We start from the raw sequence: 4987 nt of genomic DNA on the forward strand, positions 1-4987 counted from the left end.
CTGTCTCTTACACCGTTTCCAAACTTGGCTCCACACCGGCTCATGGTACCTAAGACAACAAAACAGAAAATGTGACTATCGCCCTCCAGAAGATTAATCCCCAGGGCACCTCTACACTGCTGCCCCAGAGCACCTCAAATCATCCGACTCTGGAGGTGGCCTGGAGAAGACCTGCAAAGTGAAAAGGTACAAGCTTGGCACGCTGCCGCATACCGCCCGCCTATTAGTCGCCCCACCTTAATGCCAACTTGCCTGCTCGCCTCTGTTCCTTGGCACGCCTAGGGCGGTGGCAGCACCTGCAAAGAAACAAAGCAAAAAAACATGCAGAGAGACTGAAATCACAACCTCCCCACGCTGACTGAAGTATGCCACACCGATACCTTAAGCTTGCACCCACCTGGCCTCTGGCATTCTGGGCCGGGACATCTTGTGAGTGGACCGCTGAAAAGGAACAAACAACAATGGATGCTTAGAGCTGAACCAGATATTGATATTGGAGCAATACCAACTCCTTCTGTCCACCAGTCACCTTTTACGTCACTCCATCAACCTTAAACATCAATATCCGGCTTTACTACCTAAAAATAAAGACAAAGAACAATGCTGTGACGTAGCCACCATTTACCCTTGCCCTACAAACACAAACGGTGACTGACCTTCCTGCGGGAACCCCCTCACCCGGTGTGGGGCGCTCTGCCACGGATTTAATCCGTCTGCATCTGAAAGATAGTGATGACAAAAGTCAAAGGGTTGCATGAGAACTTAACAGCTCCAGCCATCCTGTGTCAATCTAGGAATGCCACCTAGAGGCCAAACTACACTCTACACTACAAATTTCAAGTCCCCGAGCCTTGTCCTATTACACCTATATGCCAGACGGTGCAGCAGGGCAGAGCAGCTCCAGAGAAAACCCACACAGGCACCCGTGATACAGCAGATGACAAATGCGGGGAAGCAACGAGGAGAGAAAACTCTCGGTGAGAAGAATGACCGCAGGCACATCGAAGGGCTAAAGCAGAAGACACGAGACACCCAGTAGAGACAGAACACACAATAGACAAGCTGCACAACGTGCACTGGGACTGCTCTGCCTGGCATGCCTCAGCGCTGTGATCGAAAGGGAGACTTGCCCTTTAGGGGCCCTAAAGGGGCCCCTTCTTAGACATCCCCATCTCTGAAGCTGACTCAATATTCCCTCCCGGCAAGCCCCGACCCGACACCCCGCTTGCATCCCCTCAACTTATCTCTCGGACATCCAGGGATGCGAATCCTCCTCAGGTGCAAAAGAAGGCCGCTCACCGTCTGGGAAGCTCCTGCCGTCATCGGGCTGTTGTCTCTTAGTCGGCTACGATAAAAAAAAACCAAACGTCAAGGCCTGAACTTAGCGGGACGTGGGCCACTACAATTCTTGTACTCACCATCTCCTAAGATGGCCAGGGTCCTCGGGCCGCACGCTTCGGCCGCGCTCCAAGGCTGACGCCACTGTGGCAGGCTATACCTGAGCTACGAGGAGACAGGCCATGTGGCATTGCTGAAACCCGAGTGGACCCTCGCTCCTCCCTCCCTCCCCGACTCGCCGCAACTCCTCGGCCGTTGCCGAAGGCTACCCGGACGGCACCGTCACGTGGAAAAGGTCAAGGCTTCATCGCAGAGCTTTGCGATACTTGCGGAGGGGTCACGAGGGCGGCGAGCCGGGTCCGTCGGCCGTTCTGCGAGAGGGTTCGGCGTAATGCAAGTGGACCGCCTAAAACGCACAAATGACAATGGATGCTAAGGGCTGCACCAGAACTTGGCACCCAAGCAAGAACAACTTTTTCTTTTCAGCGGCCACTGCTTACCTCGCTCACTTGACATTGACTGCTGAGATCCGGCTTTACCTCCTAAAAATGAGGACAGAACAACAGTGGAACAGAGCCACCGCGTTACACTTGCCCTGCAAACACAAACGGCAACTCACCTTCCTGTGCGAACCCCCTCACCTAGTATGGAGCGCTCCACCACAGATAGAATCGATCTGCGTCTGAAAGACAGTGATGACAAAAGTCAAAGCGCTGCATGAGAACTTAAAGGCTACAGGCACCTCGTGTCAATCTAGGAATACCATCTAGATGGCAACTACAGCCTACACAACAAATTTCAAGTCCCCGGGCTTTGCCCTATCGCACCTATAATGCCAGACTATGCAGCAGGGCAGAGCAGCTCCGGGCCAAACCCACGCTGGCCCCTGTGACACGGGACGTGACCAACAAGGGGGTGCAACACGGAGAGAAAACTCCCAGTGAGAAGAAAGGCCGCCAGTCACCTCTAAGGGCTAAGGAAAAAGACACACGATGCGAGAAGCCCAAAAGACGCAGAACACACGATAGACGAGTGACACGACACGCACCGGGACTGTTCTGTCCTACGTGCCTCAGCATTGTGATCAAAAGTGAGACTTTCCCATCGTGTGGCCTAAAGGGGCCATTTCTTGGACATCCCCGTCTCCAGAGCTAATTCAAAAATCCTTCCGACGAGTCCTGACCCGGCACATCGCTCTCATCCCCTCTGTGAGGCGTAGCCCTCCACTTATCTCTCGGAGGTCCGGGAATGCGAATCCAGGTCAGGTGTGAAAGAAGGCCGCCTCGCCATCTGGGAAGTTCCTGCCGTCACCGGGCTGTTGTCTCTTAGTTGGCTACAAGAAAGAAAACCAAACGTCAAGCCGTGAACTTAGTGGCACACTGGCCAAAACCCAACAATTCTTGTACTCACCATCTCCTAAAATGGCCAGGGCCCTCGGGCCACATGCTCCGGCCGCACTCCCAGTCTGACGCCGCCGTCACAGGGCATACCTGAGATAAGAGGAGACAAGGCCACGTGGCATGGCTGAAACTTGAGGGGACCCTCACCCCTCCTCCCCCCCTCCCCCAACTTGCCACAAATCCTCAGCCATTGCCAAATTCAACGTGGAGGGCACCTTCAAATGGAAAAGGTCAAGGCTCCGTCACAGAGTCCCGTGATACTTCCAACAGGCTCACGATGGCGGCGAGCCGGGTCCATCAGCCGGTGGCAAGGCGATTCAGCATAAAAAAGTGGACCACCTTAAACATACAAACAACAACGGATGCTTAGAGCTGCACCAGAACGTGGCAACCATGCAATAACAACTGGTTCTGTCCACCGGTCACTGCTCACTTCACTCATTTGACATTGATTGGTGATACCTGGCTTTACTTCCTAAAAATTAAGACAAAGAACAATCTGGTGACATAGCCACTGTTTACACCTCCCCTGAAAAGCTGAATGACAATGGACCTTCCCGGGGGAGACAGGGCAAAACAAAACGGAAAGGCATGTACCGACATAGGGTCCGAAAGCATGGCATTGCCGGATTAGTTTCCATCTGAAACCGCTTGACCGTGACCTCTTTCCGCAAGGGCCTCTGTCATATTGGACCAGCGGTTGGAATGCTTCAGACCACCTGTAAAACACAAAAAAACAAAGGATGTTTATAGTTTTATTACTAACACATTAAAACTCCGGTAACATCCAGCTCTGTGCTGGAATCAATACTCATCTCAGTCACCAATACTCATCTGGCTCATGGTGCCCCCGGTACCAGTACCTGGCCGTACCAAGCGCTTCGCATCTTCTAATGAAACAAAGAGCCAAACAACGGGGTAAGCATTGAAGAAAGTCAGGCTGGAGCTTGGGCTTCAGGTGCCAACCCACCTCATTGCTGTGCTCCTCTGGCCTCCTCCATTTGTGTCTGTCTGGTTTACATCCTATCCCTCTGCAAAAAAAATTATTTGTCAAAGTCACTCAGGCACACAGGGAAAGCTTCGCCTTCCCCAAGTTCTCATTTCTCAAAGCAAACCATCTAGGAGCCGCAAACAGCATGCATTAAAACAAATGACTAGAAAACTGCGAGACACTGCAGTACTTCTCCCATGCCTCCACCGAACCTTGCATGAACTGGCTGCGGTTGCTCCATCCGAGGTGTGGCTCAGGTGGCTAAACAAAGCAAAAAGTTCCCCGTAAAGTCTTCTTTCTACTCCACCTACCCCCCCAGTCTACTCCACAGGGCAGAGCAGTTTCAGGCTAAACACAAACTACACATTATACTACAAACAGTGTGACACTAGGATGATAAAAAAAGCTCTCAGGAAGAAGAATAATGGCAAGGACCGAGACAACGCCAAAGAGATGACTGATGGTATGGCGATGGTGGAGGCTCTACGGAGCAGAAGAAAAAAACTGTAACAATGACCTGTGAGAAGGACTGTTGGTCACGATGATCAAGATGGCTGCGAGACAATGCTACATTCAGAATGTTCCCCATATCCTTACAGTCTTAGAAGCCCCAGGACATGACAGCTCACGGCTGCAAAGGATGGATGGCAATAGAGCCAGGAACAAGGCCTCAAAAGGCATCCGACTCGACGCTTCTGAGATGCGATTCCAAGATGGGATTCCAAGATGTGGCTGAGCCCGCCGGTAAAAGAACAAATTATATTGGCATCATGCCGATAAAGTACAAATATTCAAGAACCTAGAGATGGCAGCCAATGCTTGTAATAAGGCCCTCAAAGGGAAAAGGCAAAGATATCTGATCCAAGGGATCCCAAAAGCATGCTAGACAGCACAAGACTGAGGGGAACTGCTCTGCATGTCCTACGGTTGCAATCAAAAGTAGAGCTGCTCTCTTTAGCTGTCCAAAGAAGCCCCTTAAAGGGCATCCCCTTTCCCCTCTGCTAATTTTTACATCTCTCCCAGGAATTTCTAACCCGCTGCTCTGCTGGCATCCCATCCCCAGGTTGTGGCACCCAACTTATCTTTCAAATGATCCGCGATGTGCATCCGCATTGGACGCGAAATAAATCTGCCTCGGCCATCTTGGAAGGCCCCGCAATTGCCGGGTAGCCTCTTGGATAAAAAAAGAGCCAAAATCAATAGACGAGTTTAGGAGCACATGGGCCAAATCCCAACAAGTCAGCTGCTCGCTCGCTCC

General features: G+C 51.7%; 4 long non-coding RNA genes across 5 annotated transcripts in view; all 4 read right to left on the reverse strand.

Moving 5' to 3' along the window:
• The window catches only part of LOC125320843, a 689-nt gene extending 514 nt beyond the window's left edge, over positions 1–175 (reverse strand). Inside the window, exons 1-2 of the long non-coding RNA XR_007201300.1 lie at positions 134–175; positions 1–49 (exon numbers count right to left, since the gene is read on the reverse strand). The exon at positions 1–49 is cut by the window's left edge and continues 75 nt beyond it. This is a non-coding gene — a long non-coding RNA (uncharacterized LOC125320843). The remainder of the gene's footprint in view (positions 50–133) is intronic.
• A 219-nt stretch (positions 176–394) lies between these two features.
• LOC125320844 lies at positions 395–690 on the reverse strand. The gene is made up of 3 exons (XR_007201301.1): positions 657–690; positions 530–578; positions 395–441 (listed from the first exon to the last, which is right to left on the reverse strand). It is a non-coding gene; the product is annotated as an uncharacterized LOC125320844 (long non-coding RNA).
• A 1027-nt stretch (positions 691–1717) lies between these two features.
• LOC125320842 lies at positions 1718–3073 on the reverse strand. 2 transcript variants are annotated; one of them, XR_007201299.1, is made up of 6 exons: positions 2954–3073; positions 2749–2828; positions 2387–2671; positions 1980–2020; positions 1839–1880; positions 1718–1744 (listed from the first exon to the last, which is right to left on the reverse strand). It is a non-coding gene; the product is annotated as an uncharacterized LOC125320842 (long non-coding RNA). The 2 variants fall into 2 exon arrangements; XR_007201298.1 differs by having other exon boundaries at positions 1723–1744; positions 1958–2020.
• A 99-nt stretch (positions 3074–3172) lies between these two features.
• On the reverse strand, positions 3173–3742 carry LOC125320841. Its single transcript, XR_007201297.1, has 3 exons — positions 3602–3742; positions 3336–3457; positions 3173–3213 (listed from the first exon to the last, which is right to left on the reverse strand). It is a non-coding gene; the product is annotated as an uncharacterized LOC125320841 (long non-coding RNA).
• Between the last annotated feature and the right edge of the window lie 1245 nt (positions 3743–4987).

This window comes from Corvus hawaiiensis, unplaced genomic scaffold (genome assembly GCF_020740725.1).
Source record: "Corvus hawaiiensis isolate bCorHaw1 unplaced genomic scaffold, bCorHaw1.pri.cur U_2, whole genome shotgun sequence".
Classification (NCBI taxonomy): Eukaryota; Metazoa; Chordata; class Aves; order Passeriformes; family Corvidae; genus Corvus; species Corvus hawaiiensis.